The following is a 16,843-nucleotide window of genomic DNA, read 5'->3' as shown; positions in this document are numbered from 1 at the left end:
GAGGAGGAGTTCGGCTTCCACCAGCCTCCGTACCCCTTTACTCAGCTGAATTCACGCACTGCCACACGTGTAGCCTGCCCTGTGCCGGCCAGTGTTAGAGGTTACACTGCCCTCTGTTGTTCTCCAACTGCCCACCAATCTGTGGAGCTCTGAGGGTGGGTGAACCACACCACCATGCTAGGCCCAAGGAGGTGCCACAGGGCTGGGGCAGCAAGGTCTGCAGGGTCTGTGCCATCCACAGGGAAGCAAAGACCCTGGTGACAGTCAGCAGAGAGGCCCACAGGGCTCAGGAACTGAGGAAAGAGAAGGCTGAAGATTAACCCACCATTGCCTTCTGGGCTTCTAGAAGTTCCCAGATGGGCTCACTGGCCCATGGGGAGGGGCAGGCTTTGGCCTCAGCAAGCCACGATTATCATTCCAGTTTTACAGACCTGAAAACCAAAGCCCAGGTCACAGCTGCAAAGGGATTTAGGGAGCATTCAAACCTAGGCCAACCTTCCAAGCCTGTCCTGGGAGGAGAATGAAGTTAGAATCAGGGAGCCCATACTCAGTGATGCCAGACTCGAATGGAGGTCAAAGGGCATAAACCCTTTTCCAAAAGACTCGTCTGCAGGTGGGTAAAAGCTTAGCAAACAGCTTTTTCCTCAGTGAGTGAGCCTTAATTCCAAACTCGTATCTGGGGGGCAAAAATGGTCAGACTCAGTCCTGCAGAATAGAAAGCAGCGTTCGCAGCTAGGGTAGAAGAGGGTAGTAAGTGAAAGCCGACAGCCAAATCGTCGCTCCCACCACGGCCGTTTCCATGTAGCCACCTGTGAGCCTGGAAGAAGTTCAGTTCCTGAGAACATCTCGGCCCTTTCCTGCAGAAGCCAGATCCATAGCTTTCCACCCCGAAGTCTATGTTCTTTCCTCTTCTCTGCACAGCCAGTGACACCAAGATCCAGAGCATGAAAGAAATGCATTTGTCCAACGAAGCCTCAGGTGTTGGTACTAGAGGAAGGAGGTGGGTCTTTCCCAGGACTGGAGGAGTAGGAAAAACATGAGAGGGCCCATGGTGCCCTAGGCCCCCACAAGACTCTGGACGAACTCTGGCCTTTTGCTTTGCTCACTGTGTGGTCTGGGCTGTGACAACTCTCCAAGCCTCCATCTCCTTATCTGCAGATTTCAGATTTATGATACCCACTTCATAGCAGTGTTACGGGCATTGAATGAAATTACATACAGAAAACTCAACCAGGGTCAGCACACAGTGCTTAAGAAACACTGACTGCTATTGTCATTGTTACTGTTATGAGTGTGTTGAACCCTCCATGTTCTTCCATGGCCTGGCCTACAAGAGGATCCAGGTCAGTTGGGGTGGACCCAGGCATTCCTGGACTGTCTCCCAACCCTCCACCTCCAGCACCTCCACCAGGGAGCGCTGGAGGAGGTGGAGCCAGGCTCCCCGGGTCAGTGCCCTGGATGCTGAGTGTGTGGCAGACAGGAGGGGGAAGAGGATTAACATGAAAGCAGAAAATGGGATTAAGAGGCTTCAGGATAATGTGCCCACCCACCCCTGTCCATGACAACAGCTTCTTTCACTCTGTGGCTTCTGGAAGCCAGAGTTTTGGAGGCTTGGTTGCCCCTTGGTGCCAGTGAAGAGCTGGGAAGAAGCTTGGTAGGCTTTGAATGTGAGACTACTCAGGGGCCCCGCTGCCTTTTCATGCACTTTCTGGTCTAATCCTCATGGCACCTGTGAGACCAGTGATGGCCCAGAGAGATGAGGAGTTGGAATTCAAGCCTAGGTGGTCACTCCTGAAACTGTATGATCCTTCCCCTCTACCACTGTCTCGCCCAGGAGCGCAGTGCCACCGTGAACCCAAGAGATCAATGATTTGTCTCTTCACTTGGGAATGTCCAGACTTACACTCTGCCTTTGATGAGAAACCCAAAGAGTAATTTAAGGAGACCTGGTCCTCCTCTCTGGCCTCATCCCTTCGTAGCGCATGGGCTTAGTTGCCCATCTAAGGGCATGTGGGATCCTAGTTCCCCAACCAGCGATGGAACCCATGTCCCCTGCATTGGAACACAGATTCTTAACCACTGGACCATCAGGGAAGTCCCAGGCCTGGGCATTTTTAAAGTATTCTTTTGAGGCCTGTCATGCAGTATTTCAATTTCCCTTGTTCACCTCTCTGTGAATCTAAGCTAGCGCTACCCGCTTGAGTGGAGAAAGAGCTCCATCCGTCCCAACTATGTGAAGGAGACGGACCACGATACTTCTCAAAATCACCTCTCAAGCCCTAGTGGATCTTTGATGACCATGTAGGGAGAAGTTCATTTTCCACCTCATTCCAGAAACCAGATCAAGGCCCCTTTCAGCTTTGTTTTTCAGGACAGTGACCCCTCATCCTCCTGCCCCATCCTACCCAGCCCCCCCACAGCCTCTCACCTGGCCTTATTCCAGCTCTAGGAGTCTCTCCTGAGTTGCCGTGACAAGACCTCCCCTCTCCCACCCAATGTCAATCATTCAGGGTCCCAACAGGAAAGAGCCCCAAGAACATTGGATATTTTTACAAATGTGTGGGTACAAAGGAACCCTGTGGGGATGGTGCAATAACCTGGAACTAGTAGCAATAGAATTGTTACAGACTCTACCCAAGGGAAGGAGTAGTACCTCCTATCAGAGCCCTGGAGAACCCAGGAGGACTCAAGTGACCACAGAATACCACCAGGCAGGATGACCTCACAAAGAGGCCCCCAGTCTCCCCTCATTCTCCATCCTCTCCTCCCCTACTCCTCCATCTCCTTCCCAGCTCTCCATCACCAAACCCACCTTGAAGCCAGAGGGAGCCTGATGTGAGGTCTGTAATCGTCACTCAGCAAGGGGGAGAAGGGGAGAGAGCTGACTGGGAGGGCCAGAGTAATACACCCAGCACAGCGTCCTACTTCCTGTTTCAGCTTCTGTTTGGCTTGAGGGGGAAGGCAAGAGAAGACTTCTTTTTGCTCCCCAATCCATTCTCAGATATCCAGCTCTTTATTGTTCTCTTTGAATAACAGGCCCAAACCTTCCAAGAGTCCTCTTCAGCATACATTCTCATCAGGGGCACCGTCATCCCCAAGAAGACAAAACTTGGTTCTTGGGAGATGAAAAAAATCCTAGATATTGTACATATTAATATATCCAATGGAATACTGCTCAGCCGTAAAAAGGAACAAAACAATGAAATTTAAAGAGACCTGAATGGACCTAGAGACTGTTATGCAGAATTAAGTAAGTCAGAAAGAGAAAGACGGATATCATATACTATTACTTATATGTAGAATCTAGAAAAATGGTACAGATGAACTTATTTGCAAAGCCAAAATAGAGTCACAGATGTAGAAAACAAACTTGGGTTACCAAGTGGGGAAGGGGAGTGGGATGAACTGGGAGATTGGGATTGACATATATACACTACTGTATAAAAAATAGGTATTAATGAGAACCTACTGTGTAGTACAAGGGACTCTACTAACTGTGGTGACCTAACTGGGAAGGAAAGCTGAAAAAGAGTGGATATATGTATAGGCATAACTGATTCATTTTGCTGTGCACCAGAAATTAACACAACATTGTAAAGCAGTTACACCCCAATTTAAAAAAAAAAAAAAAGGTGGAAAAAAAACACGTTATATTTCAGTTCAGTTCAGTCACTCAGCACGCCAGGCCTCCCTGTCCATCACCAACTCCCGCAGTTTACTCAGACTCGTGTCCATTGAGTCGGTGATGCCCTCCAACCATCTCATCCTCTGTCGTCCCCTTTTCCTCCCGCCTTCAATCTTTCCCAGCATCAAGGTCTTTTCAGATGAGTCAGTTCTTCACATCAGGTGGCCAAAGTATTGGAGTTTCAGCTTCAGCATCAGTCCTTCCAATGAATATTCAGGACTGATTGCCTTTAGGATGGACTATTTGGATCTCCTTGCAGTCCAAGGGACTCTCAAGAGTCTCCTCCAACACCACATTTAGCCAACAACAACAACAAAATCTTAAATATCACAATAGTTTGTGGCCCTCCAAAGGGCCACAGCACACAAACAGACAGGAGATATAACTGTGCTGTCAAAATTCCATGGGGTGGTAGCATTTAGCAAAAAGTATCCACAAGAGTATTGTTGGGGGGAGATAACTGGGGGTGCAATAATGAAACATAGGTTAAGAAGCACTGAATTAGAGTTGACCCAAAACCCTTACTTAGGCTGTCACTGAAAGCTTTGACTCTGTCACCCTCAGAAGTACACTTTATATTCTTTTCTCTAAACTGAAATACACGTTTATGTGTACTCTCTGTGCCATTCCTAATAAAAACAAAGTGCAATTTGAGTTATTTTTCACTTAACATTTTATTCAATGTACGCTTGCCCGTGATGAACATCTTGGACCGTGCAGAGTCTCCTGATCAGCGCACAGTTTACAGCCTTTAGCTGATATTTGCCTACACGGAAGAGCTCGGGTCTCAAGCAAGCCAGGGGATTTCAATGCACACTCACTCTTCACTCAAGGGATCAGGCCACAAAATATTTCTTGAGTGCTAATCACTGTAATGAGTATTAAAATATCAAACATACCCCCTACCTTTTAGGAGCTCACTTTGTCACTAGAGATGGCACAAAGATGGACAAATTCAACAGGACAATATATGAGCTGGGACTCTAGAGCAAAGAGACCAGTTTCCACATGTGGCTTGTGAAAGCAAAGGGTTTGATGGTCACATGTCATACTACTAAGGGCAAGTTAACCTGGTCCCCCAGGAGCATCAGTTCCCTACCAAGAGCCCCACTGTTAACACTTTCCCACCCAGAGAAAACCTTATCCTTACTCTGTGTCTCTTATCTGTAAGTCAGTTCCCTTTTGTCACCAGACATCCCCCCCAGTCCCATGGCGACTCAACAGGCTTTGGTGTAGAGCCTGTCAGAGGCTTCTTAAAAGTGTAAATAGAGTGTGTCTACTGTTTCCCCCCTTATCCATACACTTCTTTGGCCCTTCAAAGAGCTCTAGTAGATTAGAGAGGCCCCATGTCTCCTTACCAAAGACAGGCTGCTTTTCCACAGGAGGTGGAGTTTCTCAAGTGCTCCGTAATCCAGCCCTGAGAGGTTCTGCTGACTGGCCTGGCATGGAAACAAAACTTGTGGGCTGTTTCCCAGAAGCCCTTCTGGTGCTCTTCAGGTCTTCAGCACAGAGGTCAGTCTCAAGAAAGGTCTCTCATTTTGTCCCACCCTTCCATGAAATCAATTTTCTCATCCATTTGAGGAAAGACACTGCCGCCAAAAATAACAATAATAATAAAATACACAGTATGGGGACTTCCCTGGTTGTCCAGTGGTTAAGACTCTGCGCTTCTAATGCAGAAGGTGAAAGTTTGATCCCTGGTCCGGGAACTAAGATCCCACATGTCGGGCAGTGCAGCCAAAAGTTTAAAAAAAATAGAATGAAAAAAAAAAAAAAGCACAGTATGCTTTGCTTCCCATTGTTTGGAGGTTTCAGTTCAGTTCAGTCACTCAGTAGTGTCCAACTCTTTGCAACCCCATGAATTGCAGCACGCCAGGCCTCCCTGTCCATCACCAACTCCCAGAGTTCACTCAGACTCACATCCATCGAGTCAGTGATGCCATCCAGCCATCTCATCCTCTGTCCTCCCCTTCTCCTCCTGCCCCCAATCCCTCCCAGCATCAGAGTCTTTTCCAATGAGTCAGCTCTTCACATGAGGTGGCCAAAGTACTGGAATTTCAGCTTCAGCGTCATTCCTTCCAAAGAAATCCCAGGGCTGATCTCCTTCAGAATGGACTGGTTGGATCTCCTTGCAGTCCAAGGGACTCTCAAGAGTCTTCTCCAACACCACAGTTCAAAAGCATCAACTCTTCGGCGCTCAGCCTTCTTCACAGTCCAACTCTCACATCCATACATGACCACTGGAAAAACCATAGCCTTGACTAGACGGACCTTTGTTGGCAAAGTAATGTCTCTGCTTTTCAATATGCTATCTAGGTTGGTCATAACTTTCCTTCCAAGGAGTAAGCGTCTTTTAATTTCATGGCTGCAGTCACCATCTAAGATCCCACATGTCGGGCAGTACAGCCAAAAGTTTTAAAAAATAGAATGAAAAAAAAAAAGCACAGTATCTTTGCTTCCCATCGCTTGGAGGTTTAAGGCACTGTTATTCATCTGAACTTGCGCAGGAGATGGTCGTGAGGTTATCTGTATCACATTTCACTTTATGACATATCACCTTGTTTACACCACCCTTTTCAGTTGTTTATAGGATATAGATTACCTTTAAATGCTCTGGTTTTGTTTAGTCAATTTTTTTTCTCCCGACAATAAAAAATTTTAAAGGCAGCCATTGTTCTAAGAAATGACTATTGTACTTGGGGCACCAAGATGCTTTAATGGGGAAAGACAGCTTGTCTTGTATCTTGGCCTCCCGTATCTTTTTGAACCAGGCTTTGATGCTCTGTGGAGTTTTCTGACTCCATCATTGAACTATGCAGCGCTCTGCGGTTCTTAAGAGCAAATGAGTTTCTTCTTTAAACATAGGCCTCTGCTTAGCACATTTAGTACTATTTGACTTGGGTCTCTGGATAGTGCTGTTCCTGGAATGGACTTCACATGCTGAATTTTTCTGTTTTAATTACCCACACTCCTATCACATATGCTGAAGTGACCTTTTTTTTTTTTTTTTCCTATAGCTTCTCCAACAATTTGCTGAGATGCAGAGATTTATAGAGAGTCCTTCTGGGTTAGGAATTTACAGGTTAACTCTTTCATGTGCAAGTTCATACTATTTCTGAAAATATATTCCCAGCAAACAATTCAAAATAGGGAAAGGTTCAAATGCACACAAATATTCCTTGCAACATTATTTAGAATAAGAAAAAGTGAGGGTTGGTTATACGGCAATATGATAAAACATGTAAATTATAGTGTTAAATGAAAAAAGGAAGATGTAAACCTAGGCCTGTGCTGTGTTGTGCTCAGTTGCTCAGTCATGTCCAACTCTTTGCAACCCCAGGGACTGTATCCCACCAGGCTCCTCTGTCCATTGCATTCTCCAGGCAAGAATACTGGAGTAGGTTGCCATTCCCTTCTCCAGGGAATCTTCCCAACCCAGGGATCGAATCCAGGTCTCCTGCATTGCAGGTGGATTCTTTACCATCTGAGCCACCAAAGAAGTCCAAGAATACTGGAGCAGGTAGCCTATCCCTTCTCCAGGGGATCTTCCCAACCCTGGAATCAAACTAGGGTCTCTGCATTGCAGACAGATTCTTTACCAGCTGAGCTACCAGGGAAGCCCCAAACCTAGGCATATAACTATGTAAAAATGCACATGAGGTGATTTCCCCAGTGGTTCAGTGGCTAAGAATCTGCCTTGCAATGCAGAGGACTCCGGTTCTATCCCTCATTGGCGAGCTAAGATCCCACATATCATGGAGCAACTAAGCCCATACACCTCAATTAGAGAGTCCGCACCCTGCAACTAGGACCCCAAATAAATAAGTAAAATAGTAATTTTCAAAAAATGCATGTGAAAAAAGACTGGAAGGAACACACGCAACTATTGTAAATAGTTGTGAATATACACAACTTTGCCAAGATGACAGACTTTTTTAAAGTTTTCTAAACTCTTTTTTATTTTGTCATCTTGCTTAATTAATTTTAAAAAATGATTTCAAGTAGATCGCTGCTTAAGTGGATTGATGGAGTAGCTAGATCTTTTTACCTGAAGTGAGACAAAAATCTCGCTCTCATTTTGTTACATAACCTTCATTTAAATTAGACTTTTGAAAAGTCAGCTCCACTAACGCTGATTCATAAAAGGTGTTTGATGGCTTAATATAGGAGTTGATATCACACATGAATGTAAATCCAGCAGGGAAGCAAGTCTGGTGGCTGATGCCATCTGGGGACGTTGGGCCTGAGTGCATAGGTATTTCAAGGAAATTGGGATTTTTTTCGTGATTCCCCAGATTTGTGCATTTTGGCCACTAATCCAAATTCAAAAATAAAGTAAAAGCATTTGTGGGCCAAACAGAACATATCTACAAGCTGGATTCAGCCAGCTGGCAGCCAGTTTGAGACCCCTAGTACGAAACCCATTTCTGAAGTTACAGCCGACTGTCTGATCTCTGAGCACTCAGCCACCAAACCCCACCTCCCACCGTGCTCTTCCGTTGACTCTTCCTCAGGGAGCCGTGCGTCACTTCTGGCTGTTTGATGAGGCTGATGGAAGATGTTAGTCCTCAAAGTATAAAAGGCTTGTGAATCTATCCCTAGCTGGAAGCATTTCTCCTACCAGAATGTGAAAGCTGGCAACATCTTTAATATTAATTTGTATTGCCGTCTGTCGCTTACATTTAGTGTGGCTGTGAGGAATGGATTTGAAGCTGTTCGAATATGACTGGTTTCATCCTGGACCCCTTCAGCGTTATCAGATGTACCAGCCAGGTTCGGGCTGCGTTTCCAGCTTGTTGTCAATCAGATTTGAGCAGTCAATGTGTTAATCCCTGTTTTCTTCCAGTATCACTGCCCTGACACCAGTTACTGGTTTCAGAGAGCTGCCTTCAAGATGTAGCCCTCTCTTCTGCTGTTTCTTCACTCTCTCTGTCTCCCTCTCTCTCTCATCCCTGGATGCTCCTTTGGCACCGTGACCAAACACAGAGGGATCATTCCTGCTTTTATACTAGCATCTGCTTCTGCTGTCTTAGGAAGGGGCCCAGGCAGAACTTCCCTGGTAGCCCAGTGGTTAAGACTCCATGCTTCCAAAGCAGGGGTTGTGGGTTCAATCACTGGTTAGGGAAATAAGATCCCACACACAGTGCAGTCAGAAGATTAAAAAATAATAATGAGGAATGCGCCCAGGCAACCTTCACTTCTAGAAAATGCCCCTTTTCCCTGCAGTGACCCCACTGGCTTTGCCACAAAGATCGTCTCACTATTCTCTGAAATATTTGAACCTGGACTTGCAACAAAGGGCAGCTGATGCTCCAGGACTGACCATCGTTCCCAGTCATGCTATAATATGGACTATCTGGCTCCTCAAGGTTAATGTGATGTCCTGAGGCCCTGGGGCCACGGCAAACGGCACCTGAAAGATCTAGGAGTTGATGCATTGATCAATCAATTAACCACTCATCAATAAACAAATGAGCTGAGACTCCCCAAGTAGCCAGCTTGGCTTTGACATAGAGACCAGCTCCCTCCTTCACCATCCGGGACCTATTGTGGTTACAAACGCCTCCTATTAGTTCTTGGTTTATTTGGGAACTGCAGATGCTGCCAGATGTTTACTTTTAACGTGAGGAGAATTACACTGCCCTTGTGGTTGAAGAAAGGGGGCTGGGGTGCGGGGGAGTGGGCAAGCCCCTCCACAGCCCAGTCACTGGGGGCTCCTTCCCTCTCCCCTCCAGATGTGGCCCAGCCCCCACCCCATTTCGTCAAGTCAGCAGACCCGGACTATTCCAAGCATGGAGGACCCTGCAGGCTCCAGAGCACAAGCAGAGCCCACATGGCCCAGCATGCGGGACACACGTGTGTAACTCTGAGGTCACGCCTGGGCTCCACCAGCCCTCACAGTGCTCTCCTCGCTGCAGAGTCCCCTTCTCACCTTGGTCTTTGAAGCAGCCCCTTCCTCGTCTAGACCAAAAGGCAGACTTCCCTGTGAAATGATTTGGACCAATCTGTAAATGATGCTTTGGGAAGTTATGGCTGAGGTAGAACACCGAGACTACCCTTAGAACCCCAGAAAGCCTGATCCATTTTGCAGCTACAACCCTGTTGCCTGCTCCCATCTCCACTTGTAGAGCCCAGTAGGACTGTGGGATCTCAAGTTCCTAAGGGAAGCTGAGGCTGATGGAAGAAGCCAAAAGCATCAGTATCTTCCCACCAGTGTCCAAAATCTCCCAGAGATACAGCAAGCAATTACCTACAATCCCTGCCCCTTGAAGGAAAGGTCCTGATCCCATATCACTTCGCCACCTTCATCTCCACTGCTGGACAAGGAGGGAAAGCCTTCTCATTGTTCCAATCTATTCTCCTTCTCCCTTCTGCTTTCTTGGGCTCTAACAACCTAAAAGCTAAAAATACCCTCATTTTCTCTTTTCTTCCTGGTATACCCAGAAAGCAGGATGAAATGGCAGAAACTCACAACCAGCCTGTACTTCCAAACAGAAATGGAGCTGGGAGGAGGGAGGAGTAAGTGGCAGAACTCAGACCATCCCAGACAGGCTGCAGTAGCCTTGCAGAGAAGAGGCCCACGGATAGACTTGCACATATTTTTTTGAGAACTTATGATGTGACGTCAAACTAGGCAGAGCATGACTAAGGAGACTACTTACTGGATTTTCTTAGAATTCCTAGGAACTATACGCCTCTCATGTCTGAGCCATTCATCCCAAACTCAGCAATGATTGAGAGCTAGTAGGAAAAGGAAAGAACTGCCCTGATAACTTTCTCTAGATCTCGTGTTTCCAAGACTAAATGGGAGGCAGAAATCACAAAGTGTTATCTCAGTGTGAAATGTGAACTTACCCAGTTCTTACCTGTACCCAGCCCTCTCCACTCCCACCCTTCACCAGCTCCATCCTCCGCAAAAACCCACAGTATATAACTATTCAGCTGGAAACTGAATCCACTCTCAATCCAGTACTCATCTTTCTTTTCCCTCACCCACAGCTGCTACTGCACAGGACTAAGGCCAAGATGAAGGCGGCCTCCTCCAGAAAGTCCCTCTGTCTTTTTCCTCATGTATTCCTGCCACTCCCACCCCCAGGGCCTGCTTCCCTTTCCTTCTTGTTTTCATAGAGTCTCTGACCCTTCTGAGAAGGTAGAGTCATCAATGAACTGTACACATATATTCCACTCTCCAGCTTTGTTGAACAATGTTACCACCAAGTAACTCTCCCTGGAAACTTTAGGAAGCCCAAGGGAGGAGACACAGGGAATGAAGGACCTGAGGACACGTGGGGAGGAGTAGGGATGTGTGACTCTGGTGGCTCACTCCTGAAAGTGGCCATGAATAAGGACATTTCAAGGTTCTCAAAAAAGAGCAGGAAGTACTCAAAGGCTTGACTGAGACTATGGCCTTAACCTCTACCCATCCCCTGTGGGTAGAGGTCATGCGAGACCAGGGGGAGGTCCCAGACCAGGAAGAGGCCATTGGCGACAATAGAAGATGTAGCTGGGACCTTTGGATGGAGTTCCTGGGTCACCAAGGAGTCACTGTGGTCTAGTGGATATGAACTTGAGCTCTGAAGTCAAGCACCCTGGTTCCGAATCCTAGCTCCATAAATGATGCCCTGTGGGACCTCTATAAGGATTCATTTACATCACTTAGCGTTGGTTTCTTCATCTGTGAAAAGAGGCTAAAATAGTACTTACCTTCTAGGGTAGTTGTGAGGTATACATACTGACAGTAATGTTGGTGAGTCATTGAGTTAATCACTTCATGTACTATTATTATTATTGTCTTTTACTCTGGGTTCCAGACCTGACTCATACCAAGGGGTCCTAAGGAAAGCTGACCATCTATCTGTGGGTCAGTGTGGCAGGGTCCATCCAGCCTTCCCCGGCCCTGTATTCAGTCAGATGTGGCTCTGTACATGGCAGGTGAGGCAGGCTGGGAGGGCCAGGACCAGACGGGACCACCCAGCGGGCTGGGGAAGGTGCTGGCAGGATGGCCTCAGCTGCAGCTGCCGGGCAGCCGTCCAGGGTGACAGGCAGAACGCAGTGCGCAAGGGTGTGGGGACAGACAACAGGTGGCAGCTCGGCAGCAGTCGGCCTCGGGGGAGATGAGCGGAGGACCTCCTAGCATTTGGGAAGAGGGGGTCCTGACCAGCAGGTGGGCCACAGCAATGAGCAACTCCAGAGGGAGGTTCTGAAACCCAAGCAGGCAGGCAGCCTCAGGAAAGTCTTGTCAACAGATTCCAGCACCCACGGAAAGTTAGATGTGATGGGGAGAGGCCAGAGAGAACAAAGTTGCCAAATTGAAGCTGTCAGCCTAGGACACAAGGAGGAGTGGCATTCCTGGAGCTCCGCCTCAAACCCAGCCCAGAGGATGGGAGAAGACCTGCACAGGCTTCTGAGAGTGGGGCAGGGCCTGATGAGGGCCAGCCTGATCCTGATCCCTGGTGGGAGCCGGGCTAATGACCAGGGCAACAGGCTCAGGCCTGACACAGAGAGGTCCCCACTATACGGGTGCAGGAGAGGGAAGCTGGAGGTCATCGAGGGCTAACTGTGAACTCTCTCTCTCTCTCTGTCTCACACACACACACACACACACACACACACACACACATATATACTCTCTCTCTAGCTACTACTCCAGTATTCCTGCTTCTTGCTTTTTTGCCCTATTTTTTTCTCCCCCAGATCCTCCTTGCTGATAAAGAACCAAAGAACCAAAATAGGTAGGGTCAACTTTTTTTTTAATGAAAAGTCCAGTCCCTCAGGACCTAACAGCTCCCCCGACAGTCACCTGGCAAGTGACTTGTCGCCCTGCACCCCAGTGGAAGGAACATGAGCTGCAGTGAGCAGGGAACTGGACCCAATTAGAAGGACAGTGAGGCTTCCCATAGCCCCTGACTCCGGTCCAGCTCCCGCTTGTCTCTTTTTTAGGATCAGCTAACAACTCCATAAATTCTGCTCCAGACCCGTGTCTTGCCAATGATCCTGAAGACTTTTCTGGGAGGGTAAGTAACCTTGGGAGCCAGGTAGAGGTTCATCACTGCTAGACCCGCATCCCTACAGACATGAAAACTTAACCCACACTCATCTATATAGGCCGTTAAGCCTCACACTTGAGTGTCTATATTAACCTCTAAGCTTCACGTACACACACGTTTATACTGTTTCTAACCCACACGCCTATTCTCAATCACTGGCCTCTGGTGTGTAAGGGCACAAGCAACAGGAGAGGGCCCCACATCAAGGAAGGACATAAAGGACGATCACTAGATCCCCAGGCCCCAGCCTCTGGGTACATCAGCCACACTGTCCTTTCACCTGCCCTGGCTGGGCCCCTTCTTCCTGCTCAGCACGTGATCTGAGGTCTAGTGATCTGGACTTGATGGGAGCAGACCGACTGCCTGCTCACTTTGCCCCCAGCTGTAGAGTATGGTTACTGGTGTGCAGGACATTCGGATGCACTGAGAGCTGAGCTCTGCAGACGCCATCTGGAGCTAGGGTCACGGGACCCTTCCCACCTCTAGGGCTTCCTGAATTCATAAAAGGCAGATGACCGGTGATGTCAGTCAGAGGAAATTCGATAGAGACAAGAGGCTACACAGGTGATGGAAGAGGTAAGAAGCCACATAGGCATGCTAAGCCAATCCAGATGTGAGCAAAAGCAGGGAGCCATTTCTGCCCCAGGGCTGGAGAAAGACAGGAAAGAGAGAAAGTGAGGTCACCAGGGTCTGAAGCCAGGGCTGTCCGGTGGGAATCGCAACCACAGAGAGACGGGTCGTCTGATGTGAGCTGGAGCCATAAAGAGATGCAGCTTCTGCTAAAGACACCTTAGGAAGCAGGGAGAAAGAAATACCCCAAGTTCCCCGCACCTTCCACCTTCTAACCTGCTGCCAGGCCCCCCACTGGATGAATTTACCTGAAAGCCCAAGGCAAAGAGCCTGAGACGTACAGTCCATACGGAGCAGCCCCCACAGGTCAAGGGACCAGTCTGAGAGCAAACAGGTTATGGACCAGCACAGGAATGATAACCCACCAGGCCTTGGATGGGCCAGTGGTGAGAGGTTTAGAGAAATTCTAGAACCACTTCCCCAGGAAGCAGCATCCTTCTCAGTCTTCTCGCTTCACAAAGATGGAAATGGATTAACTGCCTGGATGCCCCGTCAGTGTGCACAGTCAGAAGGTAATTCTGCACATTCATCACAGGGAGAGACCCCTGAAGGAAACTGAATACTGTTTGTTTGTTTTTCCAGTTTTTTAAAAAGATTTATTCATTTGCTTACGGCTGTGCTGGGTCTTCTTTGCTATGTGCGCTTTCTCTAGTTGAGGGAGCGGGGGCTACTCTCTAGCTGGCGTGTGTGGGCTTCTCATCGCAGTGGTTTCTCTCAATGCTGAGCACGGGTTCTAGGCACACAGCTCCAGTGGTTGTGGCACACAGGCTTAGCTGTCCCATGGCATGTGGGATCTTCTTGGACCAGGAATTAAACCAGTATCCCCTGCATCGGCAGGTGGATTCTTTGCCACTGAGCCACCAGGGAAGCTCCTTGAACACTATTGCTTCAGTCATGTCTGACTGTCTGCAAGCCCATGGACTGTAGCCAGCCAGATTCCTCTGTCCATGGAATTTCCCAGGCAAGAATACTGGAGTGGGTTGCCATGTCCTCCTCCATGGGATCTTCCTGAATCAAACCAACATCTCTTATGTCACCTGCATTGGCAGGCAGGTTCTTTACCACTAGCGCCACCTGAGAAGCCCACCCCCAAAAAAGGGTGGCCCTCTCAGAGGCTATCTGGCTTTGTGCCCTAGTTAGGGGCTGCCCTAGTTAGGGTCTAGGGTCCTTTGGGTCATTTCCTACATGGAAAAGGGCATAGCCTATGTCTTGGGGCGTGGTGAGGCATCCAACTGGGGGCTAGGAAGGAGACACTGCCCAGGGTACCAGGGCACTCAGCACTCCTTAGAGGAGACCGGAGAGCTCCCTCCTCCCGTCCCTCATCCCCTCCTTCAAAAACCCAGACCACTTTGGCCCAGCTTCCTTCAGGCCTCTTCTGGTGACTCACTAAGATCTTCCGCCTGAGCTGGGCATTAAATGCCTCTCCATCCCCCTCTGGGTCCCACCCCAGAAGCCCCTCCCTAGAATCCTTCAACAAAGTCTTCAACCCAAAGGTCCTGGGAATAAGGCTGAGGGAGGCGGTAGAGTGGGGAGAGGAGAAGAACATTTCTCAGATTCTCAGACGCTTTTCTTGTCCCAGAGAAGGAAGATTTTGCCCAGCATGGGTTTTTAGTCTGAATATGAGCCCAAGACAACATGCAAAATGTGAGGATCTTCCCCACTCCACCTGGAACTCCTCTGGCAACCAGAGCCTAACTTCTTTTATCTTTTAATTTATTTTTTAATTGAAGGATAATTGCTTTACAGAATTTTGTTGTTTTCTGTCAAACCTCAACATGAATCAGCCATGGGTATACATATATCCCCTCCCTCTTGAGCCTCCCTCCCATCTCCCTCCCATCCCACCCCTCTAGGTTGATACAGAGCCCCTGTTTGAGTTTCCAGAGGCATACAGCCAATTCCCGTTGGCTATCTATTTAACACATGGTAATGTAAGTTTCCATGTTACTCTCTCCATGCATCTCACCCTCTTCTCCCCTCTCCCCGTGTCCAAAAGTCTGTTCTCCATGTCTGTTTCTCCATTGCTGCCCTGCAATGGAGAAATTCTTGGTACCATCTTTCTAGATTCTGTATATATGCCTTGCTGCTGCGTTGCTTCAGTCGTGTCCGACTCTGTGCAACCCCATGACGGCAGCCCACCAGACTTCCTGTCCCTGGGATTCTTCAGGCAAGAACACTGGAATGGGTCGCCATTTCCTTCTCCAATGCATGAAAGTGAAAAGTGAAAGTGAAGTCGCTCAGTCGTGTCCGACTGTAGCGACCCCATGGACTGCAGCCTACCAGGCTCCTCCGTCCATGGGATTTTCTAGGCAAAAGTACTGGAGTGGGGTGCCATTGCCTTCTCCATATACGCCTTAGTATATGATATTTATCTTTCTCTTTCTAACTTACTTCACTCGGTATAATAGGCAGAGCCTTACTTCTGCAGCCAAGAGATCAAATTGCCAACATCCGCTGGATCATGGAAAAAGCAAGAGAGTTCCAGAAAAACATCTATTTCTGCTTTATTGACCATGGCGAAGCCTTTGACTGTGTGGATCACAATAAACTGTGGAAAATTCTGAAAGAGATGGGGATACCAGACCACCTGACCTGCCTCTTGCAACAGTTAGAACTGGACATGGAACAACAGACTGGTTTCAAATAGGAAAAGGAGTACGTCAAGGCTGTGTATTGTCACCCTGATTATTTAACTTCTATGCAGAGTACATCATGAGAAATGCTGGGCTGGAAGAAGCACAAGCTGGAATCAAGATTGCTGGGAGAAATATCAATAACCTCAGATATGCAGACGACACCACCCTTATGGCAGAAAGTGAAGAGGAACTAAAAAGCCTCTTGATGAAAATGAAAGAGGAGAGTGAAAAAGTTGGCTTAAAGCTCAACATTCAGAAAACGAAGACCATGGCATCTGGTCCCATCACTTCATGGGAAATAGATGGGGAAACAGTGGAAACAGTGTCAGACTTTATTTTGGGGGGCTCCAAAATCACTGCAGATGGTGATTGCAGCCATGAAATTAAAAGATGCTTACTCCTTGGAAGGAAAGTTATGACCAACCTAGATAGCATATTCAAAAGCAGAGACATTACTTTGCCAACAAGGGTCCATCTATTCAAGGCTATGGTTTGTCCAGTGGTCATGTTTGGATGTGAGAGTTGGACTGTGAAGAAAGCTGAGCACCGAAGAATTGATGCTTTTGAACTGTGGTGTTGGAGAATACTCTTGAGAGTCCGTTGGACTGCAAGGAGATCCAACCAGTTCATTCTGAAGGAGATCAGCCCTAGGTGTTCTTTGGAAGGACTGATGCTAAAGCTGAAACTCCAGTACTTTGGCCACCTCATGCGAAGAGTTGACTCACTGGAAAAGACTCTGATGCTGGGAGGAATTGGTGGCAGGAGGAAAAGGGGACGACAGAGGATGAGATGGTGATGGCATCACCGACTCGATGGACATGAATCTGGGTGAACTCCAGCAGTTG

Source organism: Bos grunniens, chromosome 11 (genome assembly GCF_055505025.1).
Source record: "Bos grunniens cultivar Pamir isolate PY7600 chromosome 11, Bosgru_T2T1.0, whole genome shotgun sequence".
In the NCBI taxonomy this organism is placed as follows: domain Eukaryota; kingdom Metazoa; phylum Chordata; class Mammalia; order Artiodactyla; family Bovidae; genus Bos; species Bos grunniens.
The sequence above is the reverse complement of the archived record's forward strand: the minus strand, read 5'-3'. Positions refer to the sequence as shown.